Source organism: Rhinolophus hipposideros, assembly GCF_964194185.1.
Source record: "Rhinolophus hipposideros genome assembly, chromosome: 5".
Lineage (NCBI taxonomy): Eukaryota > Metazoa > Chordata > Mammalia > Chiroptera > Rhinolophidae > Rhinolophus > Rhinolophus hipposideros.
In genome coordinates, this window is record NC_138051.1 from 29,084,315 (window position 1) to 29,107,904 (window position 23,590).

Below are 23,590 nucleotides of genomic sequence, written 5' to 3' on the forward strand. Positions count from 1 at the left end.
ACGCCTTCGAGTCAAACAGATTAAACTCCTACCTGTGTGGTCTTGGACAAGTTACTTGCCCCAAACCTTTGTTTTCTCACCTGTAAAATGGGAATAAGACCAGCTACCTAACATTAGGATGGACATGAACACTGAATGAGAAATTATATGTGGGACAGGGTATAGTCACTGGCCCATGTCAGACATTCAGTAAATAGAGATAATTATAGTGTGACTCCAGCAACGCTTTACACTGCAGGAAAGGGACATGGCTTCCTGCAGCCAGAGACCAGTCGCTGCCCAACCCCCCCCCCCCCAACTCCCGGCACACCTGGATTTCTCAGCACCCTGGCTGGGATACTCTTATATAGGACAAATATCTCACGGGTCCAAGGGCAGGCGCTGACAGGGAGCTTTGGCCACAGGGTTGAGGGGCATTGTAGAACCTTTGGCTGCCAAGAAGAACCTAACCAAGAATGAAATCTCTTTTCTCAAAACCTGGGCATTTGTCCTCCGAAAGCCCTGTGAAAAACCTTTGTCCATCACAGCCTCAGTCATTTCAAGAGACCTGACACACTGATCCGTTACTCCCAGACAACAAAGGATGCTTTTAACGATGAGCAGACCACATTACAGGCCCTCGTTATTGCGACAACCTTGCAAAATATATTCCTGTCTACAAAATCTCCCTCCATCATTTCTGTAATACTCACATGGATGGACAACAAGGCTGGTCCCTCTTCCAAATGTAAGCCTGTAGTTTCCTCCTGATACACACAGCGAGGAAAACCTTTGCTAAAACCTGTCTCATGTGACACCCTTGCTTCTCCCCACTACACACACACTGATTGCTCAGTGGTTGGGACAACAATCCAAGGAAACACTAGCCTATGCTCAAGAGTTGCAGGAAATCTCCCACAGCTGTCCTGGAGCCCCTGGCCGAGGGCGGTGACGGCGGCCAGGCATTGGCGACTGGAGAGCCTCTCACTCCCTTTCCCCAGGAGAAAATACTCTCTCCTGTCAGCAGAGAAGTGGGGCAGCTACTCCCCAATACCACCACCACCATCCTGCCTGCTTGGGGTCACTCTGCTACTCTGTTGTCGGGTACAAGGGGCTCCTGAAAGCGCTCGGCGGACGCAGCGCAAAGGAGATTTATATTATATTGTGCTGAAGGCGTTCTGATTGCCTTTCCTGAAGCTCTCCTGTTCTTGTCCTTCCCTTTCCTTCGCTCTTTGAAGCTTCCTCTTCTCTGCTTTCTTCCCACGTGAGGCCCAGGCTCTTGGTCCCTGCATATCCTTGTCCCTGGCCAGCCTCCAAGCAGGATTCAGGCCCATGCTGTGATGGGTGTGTTCATCCTTCCCTCTTCACTACCTGGAAATAGGTCAAGGCACCCAAAGCTCTTTGATTCCTTTATTTCTAATGACCTTCATTCAGACAGGGCCCTGCTATTATGAAAGCCGAGGACAGAGAAAACAGTCACAACAATTTCCGTAAGGTTTTTGAAAGATGGGAAGAAATAGAGATCATACTCCTACTTCAGAGACATGAAAGCTGAAGCTCATAGAAGTCATGGCCTGAGTCACGGCCCCAAGCGCAGGTGGGAACCCAGCCCTCAGTTCCCTGGCTACTGAGTGCTGCGGCCCTCAACTGGCCTCCCCCTGGGCTTGAGGGCCACACTAGCAAAGAGCTGCGCGGCTGTGCCAAACTCAGGATGGGGGTGAGGGGCTGGAGCCCTGACCCGGCCCTGAACTGCCTGCCCAGCATGGCTTTGGACAGATGCGTAGACCAGGGCCTCTGGATTGCCCTGTACCATGAGCAAGAAGTCCCTAAAGTCCCTTCCAGCTCTCACTTCTGAGGTCCTTTGTTCAGTTTGGAATCCCGTCTCAGGGAAGAGCAGGGGCTCTTCAGAAATACTGAAGGACGGGAGTGTGGTCAGTAGAGATGCTGAGAGAAGGGGAGGGCAGAGGAAAGGGGCAGGCAAAGGTTTGGCACAGTGACCATCTAAGAACTTAGGTGTGGCACAAATGAATGTCACATCCTTCCTTTCTCCCATGGAGAACAGAGGTTGTCCAGCACTAGGAGTAGGAACAGAGTAGGTGGGGTGAAGGGGGTGTCATTTCTATAGAAGGATCCTGGCTTACTTACTTGCTGTGACCACCACTTGGGTCCCCTTCCCAAAAGTGACTCTGTAGTTTCCATAGCCACACTCTGGGTAAGCGCATTACAAAAAGCTCCACCCTCTCTTCACCACAGCTCTGAAAGCTGGGAACCTGGGAAGGCTGCCCCTAATATTTTTTCTGTAATGGGTGGTCTGGGGACCTGAAGGAGCCTTCCTACTGGGTATAAAGTCACCAGCACCCGTGCTACCCGTTGGCCTCCATTTTCCTCTTCACAGCTATCAGCAAACACAGCCTCTGGCTATTTCTCCTCTAGGTAAAACAGCCTTTACAAAACTTGGTGAAAAACCTGTGTTCTACATAGGCTGGGTGGGTGTGAATATTTCTAAAGACACCAGGCTGCAGCCGGGTATTTTCCCACCTCAGCTGCCACGTCTGACAAGAAGACACCATTTTCTTAGGGACATATACAGAAATGTATTTTTCACTTTGCCAGAAAGAGTAGGTGCAAGAGCATTTTCAGCTTGCCGTGCTGGGGCACATGTTACAAACATGCCTTGGCGTGACTCAAAGTCACCGTGTCCTCTTGCACTGAGCGAGAGTCCTGGTGACTCAGTCTGACTCATTTCTGTTTCTGTCCTCACTTCACTTAAGGCAGCTTACTGCCAAGGGGGCTTTTTGTCCTCAAGAAAGTCCAACATCTCAGCAGATAACAGACTTCAGTCCTTTTCTAGAAACATACTGGCAGATCGTGCTTGCTCTCTGCCTAGGAATGTCCATTTTTACTACTGTCCTGTCTCCAGCCTGCAGGGACCCCTGCCAGGTCCCACGTCCTGTGCAGGACCAAACACATCACCCACCTTGGCACATTCACATATACATGGTTTTAGTTCTCGGATAGGACTGGGAGTTCTTGAGGGGGCATTTTCTTATGCTTCTTCTTTTCTTTGTTTCTTTTTAAAAAACCAACTATGGTCCCTGGCTTGTTGATGATATTCAATAATCATTTAATGAGTTGAACTGACTTTTACTGTGCATAATTATCGGGAGAAGGAGGCCCGTATTGGGAGAGGTTAACAGCTAAGAACACTTTGGTAAATGTGAGTTGCAAAATTTAAGTGCTTAGGTAGGAAAAAACCCAAGGAAGCCTTTCTAAGAGGAATAATCAGGAGGCAGTGTGAAAACCAAAACCTTGGGAGGTTCATAGGAGACCTCAGCAAAGGGGGAAATTGAATGAATAAGTAAGGTCCTAGATTCCAAAATAAACTCAAATATTTTCCTTCTAATATCTTGACATTGATTCTCCTTCAAGGGTAAAAAGAATAATATGGCAGAAAATATATATTCCAAGTTAGCAGCATTGTTATGATCAATAATAACATAGCAGTAGTAGTAATAATAAGAATAATAATGATATTCTATGTAGACCATGCGATATGCCACATATAAAAATGTAAACGCTATATTGGAGGTGGGGCTACACATGTCTGGAAATCTGACTTACTTGGGATGATCCAAAGTTGGGTGCCAGTTCCAAATGTAAGTGTCTGATAGCCTGTATTCACACTCTGAAACATCTCTGTACAGAATGGTACCCTGTAACTGGGCCATAGCCTGGCATTCCTGAATCACACACAAGTTAGTTACTAAGCGGGTTCCTGTGTCTCTGTGCATGTACCAAAGTGACCTTCGTTTTCTCAAGACCATTGGAAGATGACAAGAAAAAAGGCAGAACCCAATAGGAGATCCTGCTTTGTATACAGTGGATTATATTAAAAATGTCATGACTATTCAGGTTGAAAAAGTCACTCATGTAATTACAGAGTTTCAGTTCTAGACAGGACCCAGGGTAGTTTAATCCATCCACACTTAACTAAGTATTCAGGATCTGTTTCTTGCATGAACGACACTCAGAGATACTAAAGAATGCAACATTATCATTGCCCACTTATCTTCTTATTTAAATAGCATACAAACTTATGCCAAAAAAAAAAAAATCAATTAAGACAGATGTCTCTCAACTGTAATACAAATCAGGTTATTTCATGGAACTTACTCGCTTTAACAATTAGTCTTGTTCCTGTCCCAAAGACAACTTTGAAGCCTGCAGTATTTCCCACAGTGATTTGTGCTGTGACAAAATGGGCCATTTCCTTCTCCTTCCATTTTTATACCACAGCTTGGAAGCAGGTCTGGGGAGCCTATAGGAAGGTGCTAATAATAAGAGCACTTTTTTTATACTCCCCTAATAAAACCCATTTTTAACTCCTGTTCATGAACATATCTCACACCTTCTACCTACTGGAAGGTTAGTTCGTCAAACACTAGTCACTCTTCTGTGAGATCCAGGGACCAGGATCCCCATGTTTTTGTCCTAGCCCTTGTTCTCACTGACATTATGATATTGGACAATTCAATTAACCTCCCTGGGGCATAATTTTCTTATTAGAAAAATAAAGAGTCTGAATAAGATAATTTCTATGCTCCCTTCCAGGGCTATAATTCTATGATCCAACAATGTCCAGAGAGCCCCCAACATTGCATTTTTCTATAACTCACAGACGAGTCCGGCACTTGCAGATCAGTTACACTGGTGACAATACCCGAACTAGTGAGGAAAAGGGAAAGTCAGAACAAGGGAGTGGCTGCTGCCAGCTCCGCTTTCTCCTCTCTCCATTGGGGGTAAATGCTCCCCATAGCCATTGAACTTTTTTGTTTCTTCATTAATGGGGAAGAGAATCCTTTGGATATTTGAGGCATTCAAGTCAAGATTTTCCAAAGCATTTCTAAGCCATGGCAATATCTGGCAACACAAAAGATAAATTCCATGTGTTTCCTTGCTCACCGTAATTGGCAGTCTCTCATTTCTAAATAAGCCCTGGCACAAGGCCTGTGACATCAGGTAGTGGAAAGAGCAAGGCTTTGAGAGCAGGCAGGCAGACCCTGGTTTGAATCAAGACCCTGATACTCACTACTCCTGGGATCTTGGACAGTTCTCTGAGCCTCAGTTTCCTTCTCTGTAAAATAGGGATGCTTACTGTTTCCTGCCCTATAGAGTTGCTGGAAGACAAACCGTATGTCATGCACTTAGCGTCATACTCACACATGATAGGCAGTGAGAAGGTGGCTATTATTTCTATGTTAAGTTAGATTATTGATTAACCAGGTTATTTCCTTGGTGTTATTGAACTTGTTTACGAAATAGCCATAAGAGTCCATACCCTTGAGTCATATAAACTCTAGGGTGGTATAAGGAGGGAGAGCCCAGAACCACAGATTTTGAGGTTTTTGACCTTCTCCTGTCACACTGGAAGAGTATGAGGCACACACAGGGGCAATGACTTGTTCCATGTCACATTGTCAGTTGGGGCCAAATCAAATCTAGAACTAGACTGAAACCAGAAGCCCTGGGCTCCTTTCTCTGCACGTCACTGACTCTTCTTGAACAATGTTTAGTGTAAAGGGACACAGTCTCTAAAGTGAACTGGGTATGGCTTATTTGGGCCATGGATAAAATGACCTTGACTATCTTCTCCACAATGCATCTCTGAATCAACGGCAGTGGAAGAAGAAAGGGTCTATTAGATCATGGCCAGGCAATTTTCTGCTCTCCTAACTTTTTTCTTTTATCAGGCTCCATTTAGCTCAATTCTAGTGCTAAAAACTCTAATACTGGACAGAGCTCTATCAGCTTCATATCTTGGGAAAAATTTTAATGGTTTGCTAAATTCCACCCCAAAGAAAATATGCTCATATAGTCTTTAAGTACTTTCACTAATTTATCTGGGTGCCACAATTCTTAATACGTCAACACTAGATTATAGTAAATTATAAATAAGATACATGACGTTCCTTTTCTCCCGTTCTCCATCACCAGAATGCATTTTGTAGTCATCATAGAATCTCACACTTACTCAGCTCCACTTTTAGCCGGGTACCTGTCCCGAAGATGAGTTTGTTTGTTCCTCCCCATGGGTCCCACAGTGTCTGATGCCTCAGAATAAACTCCCTTCTGTCACTTCACCTGTTTTCCTGATTTACCTAATGAATTAGAAGACACTCAAGATTGAATATATTCATATGAGAAAAAAGCTTTCCCCATTACCCCTAATGGAATAAATTTACAGACTGTTGGTGCTAGGGGATCAGAGAGGACATCTAGCTCTACTTCCCAATTTGCAGATGAGACACTTCACAGGATATGAGAAGAGACTCTGCTCGCAAGGATCTTTCAGTTTTAATAGGCAGATCTTCTCAGTAATAAAAGATTTTTGTAGCTGTGCATGGAGATTGTCCAAGATTCCACAGCTAAATTTGGGATGTAGAGGGTAAGAGGAATGGGAGGGATGCCTGAGGAGAGATTATAGTCCAGGCTCAACACAGGAAGCCAGGCTATTCATGGAGAAGCCAGGTTTGTCTGCAGCATCTAGGATGTTAGTTTCTACTCCATTCTGACCTAGAAAATTAGTTTTACTGTTATTTCCAACTTTTCTGTTAGCGATTTTCATTTTGAAAAGCCTTCTGTGAAGGCTCAACCTTAAATTCATAGGTCAACTGATGAAACAAGGATGATGACTTATAAGGATAAAACACAGTAAGAACATGTAGATGCCTTAAATCACATAAGGAGAAAACTAGGGTGGGATGAAGGTCAACATTTACCTGGAGAGACTAGAAGCCTAGTGCCCTTTCCAAAGGTGAGTGTGTTGTATCCTGAATTCACACCATAGCAAACCCCCTTACAAAAATATGCCGTGTTGGGCTTTTCAACCTCTGATTTACTTAGGAAAGGGGAAAGAAAACCATATTTATGGATAACCTTAATAATCTCTATATATTACATTACCTCATTTGGGCCACAACTGTGGCACGAGCTTAGAGGTTATTATTCTTATGTTACAAATCAAGAACAGGTGATGTGAAGACGAAGCAGGTTGAACCAGCACTGTTCCCAAAGGCACAGATAGCCTAGATGCACGAGAGAGAGAAACAGGCACAGGACAGATAAATCTTAGGAGGAGCTATGAGGGAAGACTCCTCTTCCTTGTTCCTACGAGAGTGATACTGCTGCCAAATATAAAATTATTTTGCTAGAACCAGACATGAGAACTCTAGTAATAGTGATCCCCCAAAACTCTAGTTCATCCTCCATTTCACGATTATTTCTTGAGGCATGAAGATTTTATCCTCAATCTTTTTGTGAGTCCTCTGAAAACCCACTTACCAGGTCTGACCAGAAGTCTAGTCCCACTCCCGAAGATCCATTTGTATCCTCCACTATTCCCACAGTGTTTTGTAGTCAGCCAAAAACATCCACAAGCTACATATCCTGAGACTAAGAGATAGGGCCCTTTCACCTACAAAGTGGGCTATATCTTAACTTTCTTTTTATGTTCCACATAACACACAGGCCATTTGACTCAAATTTGGGCATTTATTGTGCAACACTTAAAATGAAGTGTCTATCTACCCACATCTCTATCCTCATCAAACTCATGATTTTCAGTTCTATTTGTCCAACAGTCGTATCTAGTTCTTCTTTTATCTCCATTACAGTTATCAATTTTTAGATTCCTGCCCTAGTGTCTCTCCTAATTTTAACTTCCATCAATCTGAAACTTCATGGAACAGCATCCAGATCATTATGAGTGACAGCTTTCTGCTCTTCCCGATCAAATTGTTTTGTAGACTCAGTGGTAGCCTTGTTTACTTATTCAAGTTCTGTTCTGCCCCCGAAGCCAGGCATCCCTCTGATTAAAGGATACCCAGTCTGCTTCAGGTCTGGTTAAAAACAAACAAAACACCACCACTTGTCTTCCCTTTAATTCTTATCCTTTGCAAATCTACTGTTTTCTATTGGCTTCATGAGTAATGTCTTGGCTTTCTTTTCTATTAAGAAAGAACATAACTTGGATGGAACATATGCTATTAGAATGTTGAAGGATAGATGAGGGATCCTTCTACAATCTCTTCTGAAAATGGCCAGAAAAGGCCTATTATATCCCGTTATGTTCTCCAAATGTTACAATCTGAGAGGAGATAACACCAGGAAGAAGAAATCCTTAGGAATTTAGACTTACTTGGGATGACTTGGAGTTTTGTCCCAGTTCCGAAGGTAACCTTTTGGTTACCCCCAATATTCACACTGTAAGGCAGGCCTTTACAAAATGGCTTCCTATCTCCTGCCACTTTCATTTCGATAGCGTTCAAGTCACGCTACTTCAGTAGAAGAGAGAGTGGTTTTTACTAACGCCTATGGCTATATATCCATATGAAAATAGCTATCTTACTAAGAACCTACATGTATATTCTCTTTATGTTGAATGAATCATAATAGCTGACCTAGCTTTTTCTTTTGTCTGAAAACAAATAGTACTTTACATGTGGATAGCATTTAATCATTTACAATTATTTTATATCTAAATTAAATTATTTATAATTTAATTTATAATTTAAATCATTTATAATTTATAATTTAATAGCTATTTTATCTCTAAAATAACTTATGAGGTGATATTAAATGTTTCAGTTTACAGATGAAGAAATTGTGGCCCTGATGCGCTAGTCAAGCCAAGTTTAGAACTGGAAGTATTTAGCCAAACTTCCTGCTTTTTTCTTTAGGATCAGCTCTGTGACTCAGCTGTTTCGCTGTTATTTTTGGTTCATCTGCATGATTATTTTTCTCTACAGCTAGATCTTTCTATCCTCTGTGCCATTACTTTAACATTTCTTTCTACATCAGAATGCACTCAAGTCTGCATAAACCATTAATTTCTTGACACTTGGGCCCTACAAATACTGCAGTAAGTTCAATGGGCCTCAGTAGCCACATTAAGCCTCCTACGTTAGTGACATATTGCCTGCTTACTGGGTTTTACCGATAATCTTGTCCCACTCCCAAAAATGAGTATGTTATAAATCATAGCACGGTGCTGCCTGACAACAATGCCCGAGCTGCCTTAATAATAGATTAGTATGATTAGCATGCATCTCTCTTCCCTCGTGGGACCTCTGGCTGGGATTCCCCCCTTTTTTTATTACTGGAATAAAGACTAAGCCATGGAATTAAGTCTGCGAAGCCTCTTTTTAGGGCACCATAGAGTGATGTAGGGGAAAGCCTGAGAAGAGTCCAAGTGATATTCTGTAGACAATTCTGACACCTTTTTCCTTCAGAAAGGTTTGCAAAATTTCACTGAGTAATCTTGTTTTACCAGCCAAAGGATATCAACTCTGATCCCCACTGGAACTTAGGAATCAACTCCTAGACACAAGCTCATTTTACCAGTGTTCAGCAAATTGCTCCTATCCCTAGGTAATCTTTCCTTCTTTTATTACTTTAATGTATTTAAACATTTTTGTAAGCATGGGATGTAGTTGGAGTATTAGAGATGGGGGACAGCATTCACTTTTTCGTTTTGTTTTAATGGCTTTCATTACTAAACTCTAATACCCCTGAGTTAAAGAATGAGAAGACATTTAGTCACCAGTGCAATATAAGACTGCAGGATAAATACAAGCATTATGACCAATAATAACTAGGTACTTACTGGAACTCACTGACACGGTGGTTCCCTTCCCAAAGATCAATGCAGTTCCTGCCTGGTAGCCACAGTGAAATGAGGCCCTGCAAATACCTCATGCTTTCACTCACTCACTCTACCTTGTATTTAACTATAAACAATGGAAGCTTGTATTCTGTCCTTGCCCTTGGCAAGGAACTCAGTGGGCTTTCAATGTTTGGATGTGTAAGGACAAATCTCTGTCGCTTCATGAGAAAGAGGGGAGATGGTAGTAGGTCCTTCACTCACTCAATAACTATGCACTGAGCACCTCTGCATATAAGGTGCTGTGCTAGGCACGAGGGATGCAGCGAAGAGCCACAAGGACACCGTCCCTGTCCTTATGGGAGACACACATGAACAAATACGTAGGTAATATGTCAGGTGATGAAAGTGCATGAATAAAATCAGGCTGGGTAATGGGATGGAGAACAACCGGGCAGCAGCTGTGTTTGGTGGCTTGTTAGATTGGCTGGGTAGGTAAGGTCTCTCTGAGGAGGTGACATCTGAAGTGAGGTCCAGGCATGGAGGAATTTAATCATGACTTACTTCCATTTGCAGATAAGTAAATTGAGGCCTGAAAGATCAAAGCCTACCTCCAAATCGCACAGCATCAACCACTGACGTGGACGCTTAGATCATGCCTTCTCTCTGCTGAAATGTTAGGTCTAGTTCTAACATGTAAATTCCTGGCTAGAAACGATAAAGTGAGACAGAGCTTTTTCCAGAGTGACTTCGGGATGTTATCTGGGTAATTGTAAACTGTGGCACTGGCCGTTGAGGCATTATTTGCCAACTTAATAGGAAAGTAAATGGAAGAAGTCTCCTTATCTCAGTGGCCAGCTCCATCAGAAAAACCCACTCTGAGATGCCCACACCTCTTCCAGTTGGCATCCTCTTACAAACAATGCAAACCATTGCCTAGCAGAATGAGCTCTTGCAGTTAGGATGGGGAAAGCATAGAGAGCTCGCTGCTCTCAATTAAATCTGAATAAATCGAGGATGTTTGGCAGCCCACTTAAATTTCCAAAAAAGCTTGTTACCTCAGTAATTATTTGAATTCAGAATTCATAGTAATACTTACTAAGATCCACTTTTAACATGGTCCCCCTTCCAAAAAACAGCATCTGGGAGTTTGTAAACCCCACAGTGATCTATTTCACCACAGAAACCAAAGCATACTTCATTTTCAAGCACTGGAATTCTCACTTGGTTGAAACCCAATTCAACACCAAGCACATATTTAGGTAAACTCAAGCAAGGTCTTAAACTCACACTCTTTGGAATGGTAGGAAACCTCAGAGACCATTTACTAGCTTCCAACCTCACACATTTCCCTCCTGAGCAATCTCAGGTTTTTGATGATCTCAAGGCCAGTCTTAGTCACCAAATCTCATGTTTTACTTTTTCATAATTAGAAAGGCTCACCTTATTTCCAAATTCAACCCTTTCTCTGCCATAGCTGAAGTCCATTGAGCTTGTGCACACTCAAGTTTACCTTCCAATGAAATTCTTCATAAAATCTAACTTTTTAAAATTATGAATCATCTGACATGCTTTTCAAAGAGATTTCACATATATTATCTTATTTGAGTCTCACAGAATCTTTTGAGCTAGGCAGAGCGGGAATCATGAACTCCATGTTAGAGATGAACTGAGGCTTAGAGGGCTTGAGTCATCTTCTTATGGCCATGTGGTTGGTAATAGCCAACCAATGTCCACAGTGTCCTAGCTGAATGTCTTCATGATTTATTTTGTACATGTTTATGTATTGGTCATGTTACCTTGCCTTTCAGGTATCCATCCATTTCTTAGTCCCTTCCCCAATGAAAAAAACAATATCAACAACAAAACCCATACTTCTACTCCTGCACCCTCTCCCCCAAATCCCCCATAGCCAACCCAAATGAACCTCTAGCTCAACTCTTTTTCAGAGCCATGTCTTTTTAATGCTCACATGCTTTCTGTGAGCCAGGAGATAAAAGAGTTACCAATATTTTGGTTGCATTAATTGGGAAAAATGAGGGTCAGAGGAGAGAAATCAGAATGGTGGTTACAGAGGCTGCAGCCTCGTATGGATGGCAATATACTGAATCTTAGAAAACGCGGGTCCTTGCCCTGATATTATGACTATGTTCAAATCACTTAACCACTCTGAATAGAGAGAATCACCCCTTTCCACTTTCTTCTGCCTCTTGGGACATTCAGATAAGAGATATGAAGAAATAGGGAAAGTACCTTAATTATTTTTCTTCTCTTATGAAGATAGAACCCAGGAAATATTAAGATAGTGATATCCTTTATCCACACTGAATTTGTACATACATATGTGCTTATGCAGAAGAGCAACACTAAACATTTTTAAGGCAAGTTTGAGACAGATTAATTTGGGCCAACACAACACACTCATTTTAAAATTGATGACCAGGCTCCTCCTTCAATATTGGAAACAGAATTGCGGCTTAAGCCCCAGTACTCACTTGGCTTGACTAACACCCTGGTTCCTCCTCCAAAAGTTAGCTTGTTCCCTGCAGCATTGTTTACACAGTGATTTGAGGCCCAGCGAAAACCACAAGGACCAAGGAAATCACACTCTAAATACCTGACGAAGGTCGCTTCCTATGGCCTTGGCAAAATGGTGGGGTGTGTGTAGGACGCTTCCTATGGTCTTGGCAAAGTGGTGGAGTGTGTGTGCTGCTCAGGGTAATCCTGGGTTCTAGTGCTGTACCTACTTGATAGAGCCGGAATGCTTTCAAGTGGGCACGTATTTGGGTCTGATTCTTTCATATACTTACTTACTTCTTTGTTTTGGCTGTTGGGACCTGGATCTGTGTGAATGAGGATAATCGTTCTCAAACATAACCTCATTCAGGGACCCACTTGACTATTTTTAACCCACAAAGGAACCTGAGAACAGGACACCCTATAAGCTCAGGAAACCTTCGGGGTCAGACTGTTCATATACCCATGCTGATGGACACACGCATACACAGGTATGCACCCTGTTAGGGTCTCTATATTCACGTTAGTGCCCAGGGAAGGCCCCAAAGAGCGGAAGGGTACTTTAAGTCCTGGGTTCGCCCAAGCTCTCCCAGCTGCTGTGCACTGTGGATCAGCTTTACTTTCCTTGGTCCAAGTTCAGACCCAGACTTCCTCCAGCTATTCTAGAGCCCACCCATTGGCGAGACTTGTACAAAGGAAGAAGGTGAGGAGGCTTCTTGGGGAAAATTTACAAAGTACGATGGAAAGGTCATTCTTGAAGAGAAAGGACTGCAATAGTCGATGGAGCGTCTAACAGGGAGATGGCCAAGAATAACAGGACTCATGGAAAAGAAACCTTGTAAATCTGTTTTCCAATGTGGCATGCCCTTTCTGTGCTGAGGGCCATATTCTTCCCCAAGGTGTAGACCAGGGGTGGGTGTTTCGGAATACCTCACACACTGTAGTGGGGCTGCCCTTTGCTTTTGGTGGGATGAACAAGTCTCCTTTCAGATCATCAGGCTCTTAAAAGGGACCCTAGTTTTCTTGACCTCCCTTTCACTTCCCCCTCCCAGTCTACTTAGGAAAGAGTGTCCTCCAGGAGGGGCAATACACATATTTTCTTAGTTTCAAGACTAAGGGAATTTATTCATCTCCCTTTTCAATTTCTTTTTCTTTTTTCTTTTCAATTTCTTTACAGTAATGTTTCCCTGGAGTAAAAGCAATCCACTCACCAGGCCATACAGTTAGCTGAGTTCCTTTTCCAAAGTACAGCCTCCCCAGACTTGAGCCTCTATCGGCACTGTGCCGGCCCCCTTTACATGAACATGGGCTTACTCTTCTACAGCACCCTCTCCCTTGCCCTGGGGGATAGGTTGAAAATTCCCCTCCATTCTCTTTAAATGTCCTTCTGTCTTTTTCTTGTGCAGCCAGCTGTCTAAGCTGGATGGTCAGTCATCAGAGGCTCTCTTTTAAGGGACAATTGGTCTGTGGTAACAATAGTCTTCCCACCTTCAGAGTTCCCTCCCAGCAGAAAGCAATTACCTGTCCTTTTGAGAGTGTTTAAATTGGAAGGAACTTTGTTTTCCTGGCCCTATTTCCCAGTATAAAAGGCTACTCACTTACTTGGATTGACATTATGTTTGGCTCCCTTCCCAAAGCTAAACTTGTGAACACTTTGACAGACTAGATCTGTCCTCCATAAAATCACCTCATTTTCCTCATGCAACCTCTGCTTCTCCCTCCAGGCATTCCCTTTTTCTTTTCTCTCTTTTTTTTCTCCCTGATATCTCCTTTTATTTTTCCACTTATTATATTGGGAAATCATAGCCCACCATCTTCTAGACATAAAAATCCCAGATAGGCTTTAGCTCATGAATAATTTGATGACCTATTTCTTGGGCTATCAAAATAATAGAAGAAACAGGTCTGAGCTCACCTTTTCATCCTGTGGGCTTGAGTCATGGGATCTTGGCACTTAAAGTTGAAAAGGAGCCTAGAGATGATTCAGTTCAGTATCGAAAATGGCATAGAAATCCCTTCTATAACATTCAATGATTAGCTTTAAGGACCAAGCATGAGGATCTCCAAGGAAAGAGAGTTCTGCCCTTCGCAGAGCAGCCAGCCTTTCCACCACAGGCTGGTTCTACTCGTTCAAAAAGGTTCTACAGGAGGCTGAGACACATCTCCTTTCATCCATTGGTTTTGATTTTGCCTTCTGTCCTAACCTCTTCCTTGTCACTTCAAATATTTGAAAAGAGTTATATCTCATCTTAATAAAGTCCCGTGACATCCTTTCTCGCTATTTTCAGGGATCTGAGACAATTTTAGATAGCTAGATTGGTTTTTATCTGACCATGAAGCCTCTGCCCTCAACAAATGAATCATAGTAAAGGTCTACCTAAGAAGGAGAGCCATCCTGGGGTAGAAGAGGAGCTGAGGGAGACATGTGAGGTAGAAAGGTTATGATGCTTATACAAACTGGGAAAGCTTTTTAAAATTTAGTTACTGACCATTGCGGTTCCCAGGTGAAATTGCTCATAATTGTACCCACCATTTTGTTTTAAAATAATTCTGACTTTTTCCTTTTTACTTACTTGCTCTTACAGTTACTGTGGTTCCAGCTCCAAAGGTGAACTTGTAGTTATTATTATTACCACAGTGCTAGGTCTTCTGACACAAACCTTGTCAACTTGTCAACACTGTTGAGTGGGTGAGGAGACAGGTAGGCTGCCCCGAGCCTAGCCCTACCCCTCTCTGTTATGAGCCCTTGGGTAACTTTTAACCTTTTTCTTTGTTTTTAACCTTTGCAGTTTCCTTATCTGTGAAAGTGGGGATGTTAATATTTACCCCAGAGGGTTGTGAGGAAGGTTAAATGAGTTCAAGTATGAGAGGCATTCACACAGTACTTTGCACATAGCAAGTGTTCAGTAAATGTTAATTATTAGATTATCAAGACTAATTCTTTTCATCTTTTAAAAATATGTGCAATTTTAATTTGTCCTATCTCCTCTCCAAAATCCTGGATATTTATCGCTACTTTAAATTATATCCAAATGCTTTTTTTGTCAATGAGTAAAACTAGCAATAGTTAAAATTTGGCAATTTTCCTTACATAGGATAACATCCCATGATGGTTGGCAGTTTCAGAATATTTACTGAATCATAGGATTTGTTTACTACATTTTAGATCTGTTTTTAATGACATATGAACAAGAAATGATAAAATGTTATGAGTGGGGACCCAAAACACAGAATAGCTCAAAACATACAGATTGCTAAGAGGAATTTAGGATAATACGTTGGTGACTTTTTCTTATAGACAATTATAACTTACTTGGCTTTACAGTGAGTTTGGTCCCAGATCCGAAGTAAAACCTATTATTGTTGTACACAATGTTTACTGTCATTACAAAAAGTCTCCTTGGACTTCCTAAAAGGGAGGTGTCTTATTCAGAGATATCTAACCAAGTTAGCCAAGACTAACCCAACCCCATCAGTTTTTTGCTATTTTCTTAGAACATTTCAAGAACCAAAGTGAGGAATGAACCAAGAAAGCACATTCATTATCAGAGACAGGCAAGGAAAGGGCAACTGATTTTCATCAGTGGTTTTATCGATTTCTTTTCTTTAGTTTTCTGCTTGGGTTCATTCCTGTGTCTTCTGTGCTCCATACACACAATATTTGAGACAAGGGCACTGAGAGTAAATGCTCTTTACCTTTTTCTAATTATAAATGAAAATTCTCCTCAGGTGGACTGGATTGTGAGGAAAGTCCTTATTCTGCCTTTAGTTCCAGGGCTGTCTGGAAGCTTCTCTCCCTGAGTCTGTACCTGCATCTGTGTTGTACTTGACAACTTGACCTGAGCTTCTCTTAATGACGTCCTGAACCATGCCAGCTAGCTAGCTGTATTTTGTATGCAGGATCTAACAAGATCACTATATTCTACCTGTCAAAGTACCTACATTATATAACCAAATGTACTTGAACATCCACATTGACACCGCCCCCCCCCAACCCCCACAATGAAACTGTACGTTTTGGCTCTTTGTTTGCTTTCTGCCTGCATATTCCCTTTAGCAAGGTGGAAAAAAAGAGGCTGCAGTGTTGTCTGTCATTTGCAAGTCTAGATGAAACATTATTTACGAGCAAAATATTTTGCTGACAGTTTCAAGAGATAGGAAACCTCAGTGCCAACAAGACACCCACACAGTTTGGATTTAAACAAATCTCAACAAATGAACACAGTTATGAGAAATGAAACAGAGGTGACTTCAGTCTAAGCCAAGAAATTGTAATATTTATGCAGTTTTAGAGGGCGAGGGGCTTACTTGTTCTTACTTGTAGAAATGAGAAGCAGTGTGTAATAGGAATGATTTGCTGGAAGGACATCAGAGAGCTGTAGAAATCGAGCTTCATTTAAATATCTTAAACAAGCACCTTTATGTTTAGTGACTTATGTAGAAATAAGCTAGAACAGGCTAGAAATGTTAGCTGGCTAACTAGACTTGGTTTAAGATAGTTCCTGGTAAAACCATCTTGTAGCATTTTGCTGGTTCCAGGGAGAATATTAGGAGAAACAGGTTCCCTTTATGGAATCTGTTTGTATTATTCAGCAATTCTTCTAGGTTAAGATAGATTCTTCCCTACCCTTTTTCATCAACTCCTATTCCAATCTTAGCAATAAGGCTCCTTTTTCTCTTTGGTCTTTGATAAATAATTCTCTTCCTACATTACCCTTTCAAGTATGCATTCTTGGTGTATCTCTCCCACCTCAACCCCAGGCCCATTAAGTTACATATGTGTACAGTGTACATTTATAGATTAATAAATCAGTGCAAATATTATCTTATTTTGGTGGCCTACCAGGTACAACAGTCAGTTGGGTCCCGGATCCAAAGGTCAGGTGCCAGGCTGAACCAGAAGAAACACTGTGATATGCCCCAAAACAAAAACCAGACTGGCAGAGCACCGTGTACAAAGTTGGCAATTGCTTTATGAATTAGGCTTGTATCACTGTCAATCTAGATTTGATCTGGAGTAACCAAATTGCTTGTCTACAGATCCTAAGTAAATCCTTCTTTGTCTTTACATTCCCACTCCCTCTTGGGGAATCTTTGCTTCCCACTTTCTACTATAGAGTTCTAAGTATCAAACAAGCTTCCAATATACATGTGGAGTAAGTGCCCTCTGATTTTAGATGTCAAACCGGCATTTATCTTTTCCTCTAAGAAGACTCATAAAGCCCAGGACAGAGAATATTTCTCTTCCACTCTGGACATCCCTGGGTTATACCACCAGGAAACTGCCCAAGTTCTTGAGTCCTCCTTAGACTGAGTTTGCAGGATCTAAATGAGGTATACAGCTGGCATTATCTAGTCAATTTGGCAATTAGTTTGATATTGATAAAATAATTTTATAATAATCAAATTATCGGGGAAATTTCTAGTTGTTACTTCACTTTTGGGCCATTTCCTTTCTCATGACTAAAGTGGTTCCTATGTTGATTTAAAACTGCAACAAAAATCAATATTTTTATGATAATATTTTGTAATAATATTTCCTAAGGTAGTGAGGATGGTATAAAAGGGTCATGCCCAAGAGGGATCAGGATATGGACCATGATATGTGAGAGGACAAATGGAATCTATTTCCAGAATATAAGTTACCCTGAGGGCAATAGCACTCTGAGCACGGAGACTGGCATAAAATAGGTGCACAACAATATTTGTCAGATGAGTCCTGGGGACTCCTCAAACTTCCGGCCGGGAAAATTAATTCAGCAAACTGGAGACTTAAGTTCTAGCCCTAGCTCAGCCATAAACATCTGTGGAGACATGATCAGTCTTTCCCTCAGCGTGCCTCGGTTTCCTCATAAAAGGAGACAGTCAGAAAGCGTGATCGGAAGGGTTCTCTCTGCTCCATGAGGCTATGTGGTACAAAGTTTTGGCCTAAAGTCTCAGAAACAGAAAGTGTTCCACAGTACTTATGAATAAACTTTTGTTCTTTTTAAGTTATTTTCAGACTTTGGGAGAGGCTAATCACAGTGATTTTGGTCAATAATCATTGTTTACAGGGTTCCTTCTATAAACTGACATAATCTTAGCCAAAGAGAAGAGTGCCTAAGAGGCTTGTTAAGGAATTAAAAGTCTTGTCACTAATTATTGTATCCAGGGCTACAGAGCCCTGCCAGGACCCCAAGGAATCAGTCACACATCTTTAGTTCCATCACATATATTCTGGGATCTATTCCCAGAGACTCCCCTCCATGGCCCATGGGGCACCAAGTTGTCAGCTCCTAGCCGGGGAGACTTTTGTCTTCCTTCCATTTGATACTCATTCACCCTTTCTAAACATTCTTCCTATAGTGTATAATTGGGCTTAAATCAGCCCTTAATCTACAGAAACTACTTAGTCCAGGGATATACTTTTATACTTACTGGGCTTCACAGATAACTCAGTTCCCTGTCCGAAGATAAGCTTTCCTCCCTGGTTATAATTCGCACTGTGTTACATATCCTGTCAAGAACACATCCAATCTTCCTGAACACATTTCTAATCCTCCACCCACAAAACGCCACAGCAGATCTTTCCCACCCCAGCATGAATCATGGCTATACTTATTATTGTAACTTCTTTTCCTTAGGAGGGGCGTAAGGTACTTACACAGGGGACTGGTAGAGAATAATGAGAATTCCTATTTATCCAAAAATGTTTCTATTTAACAGCAAACTAATCTCTCATTTTTGTTTAATGGCTCTGGCTATTACCGTTCAGGGAAATGGCTTCTTTTCAAATATGTTCCTCATGGTCTTGGCTAGAAATACTTGGCACACAGGTGTTAAAATTAAGGCTCCAGGGAATCAGGCTTACCTGGGGTGACCATAACTTGGGTCCCTGCTCCAAAATCCAATTTCCCCCAGCCGCCAGTTGTCACACTGTGACAAACACCTCTACAAAATGGCTTCCCCAGAGAAGACAGCTGCTAAATGAAGACAAACTGCTCATGGGGAAACAATCTTGCTACAAAATGAGGTAACTGCATGATATGAGATATAAGCTTTTCCCCCCCACTTCTCATCTAATTTCTCTTCTTTCAAGATGCCAAGGATGACATGTGCCAAGAGCTGCACTTCCTGGGCAGCTGGGCTAGAGAATGGCACTGCCAGGGTTAAAGAAGCTGGGCCAGTGCTCTAGACTCTGCAGTGACAAAATCCCACGTCTAGGAGGTTACCTAATACCAAACCCAGTCCTCAGCACCACAGGGGCTCAGATTATAGCTGATTACCACTGCTATGCTCTCATTTAAATAACCCGATGCTTTGAATTAATGAGTCTACTAGAAAAACTGTTCTGGTATCCCTGAGCTCTGTTCCTGTTGGAACTGTATCAATCACTGGCCTCTACTTGCCTCAATGTTTAAGTCTATGAAATGGGAATAACTATTGGAATCTCCTCCTGAGGAAGACTTGCTCTCAGGTGGTTTCACTATTAGAAGTTTGCGAGAGTGGATGGACCCCAAGGCCAGGTTATGGGTGAAATCCTGGTGGGTTTCTTCCCCTCCACTCCTTCCAGAGCTCCTTTAAGGATGAGGAAGATGGCCAGGGACTGGGCCTTTGTCTGCTCAGCCCCTTTAACAAGGTTCTGACCCTAAAAGGTCTCTGTGGAAAAGACAGCAGGTCTGCTTTTGGAGATAATTGTATTCAGTGCATAATTTTAAATTATATGCCACTTACTTGGCTTGACAAGCAGCCTTGTCCCCTTCCCAAAGATAAAGGAGAAGCCTTGTCCTTCCCACAGTGATTATCTCAGCATCAAAAACCTGCCAACTCAGCTTTCCCCCACACAAAGCCCTCTTGAGAAGGGAAATCTCCAATGTATTTTTCTTCCAGTATTATTCACAAAGGCCTGTGATTTTCCTCCCTGAATAAGCATTCCTCCCACTTCTTATTGTCCTCAAGTTCTGTTGTCACTCCCTCTCTTCCTCCAGCTCCATCTGGGCTCCTGAGGTCACCATGGACCCATGCCTCAAGCCCCTCCAGCTCACTCCCATGCTGAACACATGGTTGCTTTCCTCTCCCACCTTACTGTACTTACAGGGCAGCACAGACAATCTGGTTCCACCACCGAAGACCAATCGCTGGCCATAGTTATTCCCACAGTGCCTCTGGGCTCTGCAAAAACCCCTATGGTGCCCTCCAGCCCCATCTCAACACCACAAACCACCCAGGACCCAGCACCTGTGTTTTTATCCAGCACCTGTGTAGGATGAAAAAGTCAGCCCATTTGTTCTGTCCAGACCTGAGAACAAAGGGTGTTTGGCATATGCCAAGCAAAGGTTCCAAAACTTAACCCAGCAACTCTGGTGTTGCGGTGTCGGGAAGGATGCAGCTCAGCATTAATGAGCCAGGGTTTTTTTCTTTTCTTTTCTTTTCTTTTTTCACAGGGAGAGGCTCCAGGGGCTGGGAAGAGGCTGAAAGAGGTTCTCTCATTTCTCCACCTGCCTCCAGGCAGGGCTGCACTTCAATCACCCCTGATAGGAGGGTGTCTATCTCCTTTCAATACCCCTCTAGAGTGCTCTGGCAACTATGCCTGACAGCTCATTTTTACTGTTCAAAAACCTATTAGGAAGATTTTACCACTAACCTCACTCCCTTCTTCTTGCAATATTAGCTGTGTCTTGTGGTCTGAATCCTGGCGGAACTGGAGAACACAGCCTCTGCAGCTTTTGTTCAAAGCCTCCTTTCCCAGGTTTAGATATGTGACCCAATGTCCACCTTACACTCAATCTCTTTTCTTCAACATTAACTGCCCCAATTTGCCTTTATAGGCCTTTCTGATTCTCTGTCTCTGGGTCTCAGAATTTCATTAAGGGGCTATTTTCAGGTGCCATATTGCTAATGAGCTTCACTAGCCAGAGAAGCAGAAGGACAATTTGGGGACAAGTTGCTGTTCCGTGTGAAGCTTCTATCCTCTCTGTCCCTGTCCTTTCACATGGGGAGCCTGTGTTTTGGGAAGGGGCTTGGGGCACTTTGGAGGGAAGTCACACTGGGGTCAGCGTGGTGAGAGGGTGGTGCTGCAAGGTTTCAGTTTCTGCAGCACTCGCTGGATAGTACTGTGAGCTGAGTCCCTAATCCAGGGGTTTGCATGTAGCTTCAGGAGCTCCAGCCATGCAGCTTTCTGCAGAAACCTCTCTCCTCCCTCTGATACTGGCATGATTTTGTATTTAAACTATTCACGATTCTTTCTATTTCCACTTAGACACTTTCAAATCCCAGGTGAAGAACTTCATAGAACAGGCTGACATTCTCCACCTTCCCCTCACACCAGCTCTTCTCCTGATGCCTGACAGGCTGACAGAAGAGCCCGAGGGGTGAAACAAAAGCTCTACTGTGTGTTGTAGATGATGTTTATCATTATTATTAATCGCTAGTGTTTAATGAGCTCTTCTATGTTTGGGGCCCTATGCTAAATACTTTAGCTGTATTATTTTATTTGAGCCTTACAATAATTCAGTAAGATAGGTACATTTTTATCCTCATTTTCTGGATGGGGAAACTGAGGCCAGTGAGGTTAAGCAATTTGCCAAAGGTCACAGAGCTAGTAGAGTAGTGGAGCCAGGACTTGAATTTAGGTTTTTCTGTCTCCAAAGCTCATGCTATACTGCCTAATCCGTAATCATTGGTTTCAAAATGTTCCAGAGGGGACGCATGGCATCTCAAGATGCTGTAGAAGTAGGCTCAGTGCTGAGCCTAATGTCCTACAATAGAAACTTTCTTCTTAACTAGATGCTCAAGGTTCTAGTGGCTCTTTTCAGAGACTTAAATTGCAGTGGAGGTGGGGGTGAGTGGTCAACGTTAGATGTAAAAAAGTACTTTCTAGCAGTAAGGTGTGCTCAATTTTGGAATTATAGAGAGAAGCTGAGGAATTTCCTGCCCGACAGCATGAGACGGAGCCAAAGCATATCCCACATGGCCAGGGAGCATGTAGGGAAGCCAAGTCAGGGGTGGCAGGGCACTGGGCCCCCTCCGGAGGTCTGTCGTCACACTCTCATTGGCTCAATTATTGTTTACATCTCTATCCATTTGGAAATGTTGTATATGCTCCTGAGGGTCCCTCACCATGAGCCAGACCAAGTGTGTGTGTGTGTGTGTGTGTGTGTGTGTGTGTGTGCGCGCGCGCGCGCGCGCGCGCGCACACGCGCATCTCATTTTAAAGCAGAGAAGGGAACCAACTCTCTTTGTCCTGGGGAAAGAATATTAATAAAGAGCTCAAGCAGATGCACAGGATTAAAGTCGTTTTCAAACCAATGAGTTGATTGATAGCCCCTGAAGGCCCAGCCAAAGAAGAACACAACTTACTTGGCTTCACAGTGAGTGTGGTCCCGTCCCCAAAGGTTAATTTGCCTGTGTTGCTGTTACACAGTGTTCAGTGCTATTACAATAACCTTGACTGGGGCTTCAGGAAGACAGGTGGAGGTGGAGGAGGCTAGCAGGAAAACAAAACCTGAAATGACTGCCCATGGCCAAAGCAATCTTGTAATTAGGTTAGAACGTGGGATGAATACGAATAACTAGCAAGTTCCCAGCCTGGTGCTCTTTGCCATAATGTTCCTTGAAGGAATAGGCCTTCGCAGGGGCAACTCCTGGGAAATTCACTTCAAGTGGCTACTGCTTGGTCTCCTGGGATCCCATCTTGTTTGTTATTTCTGCAGGCCCATTGTCTATTTTCATCCAATTCCTGCCGATCCCCGCCCCCCTACTTTCCCTGGAACTTCCTCCTTGTGGAGGCTCACATGTTTTCTCAGGGAGAGACTGCATGGATATTAAAAGCCAAGTACAGTGCCCCAGGGAATATGTGCATTAATAACCTTATTTTCCAACCGGTATCACGAAGCACCCAACACAAACCAAGCAAAGAAAACACCACCTGTGTTTTGACAGCTTCTGCATGATGGAAGATGGGCTTCTTGGGAAGAATAATTAGCCAGAAAGAAGAACTTACTTGGTGTGACCAAGAGTTTGGTGCCTTTCCCAAAAGTGAGCTGGTAACCCCCAACTCCAGAGTATGCACAGAGTTTCCTTTCTTTGCAAAAACCCTGAAGATGCTAAGAAAATCAAACCACTCAAAGCACAGGCGTAGTGCTGACGAAAGCTCAGACTAACAATAACCAGATGACAGGCAAAAGAGAAGCGTGGTTACAGAGGCTTGCCTTGGAGTCCTACAGAGACCTGGCTGGATTTCAGAGGTCATCTAGTCCATCTTCCTGTCTTCAGACAAGATGCTGTCTGACCAAAGACCTAGCTCGTCTTTAAGAGCTCCTGGGAAGGTGGCTCTCCTTTGCTAACAGCCTTTGCATTCAAGCAACTGTTCCTTACATCTAACTGAAATCTGCAACCTGCAGTCTGAATTCTTTATGTCTCAAGCTTCCCTTCTTGAAGACAGAGTTCTTGTCA

General features: G+C 42.8%; 1 gene segment (V, D, J or C); it reads right to left on the minus strand.

Moving 5' to 3' along the window:
- Positions 1–20,332, minus strand: part of LOC308498375 (T-cell receptor alpha chain constant-like) — a 33,096-nt gene extending 12,764 nt beyond the window's left edge. The window contains exon 1 of the C gene segment in view: positions 20,232–20,332.
- Between the last annotated feature and the right edge of the window lie 3,258 nt (positions 20,333–23,590).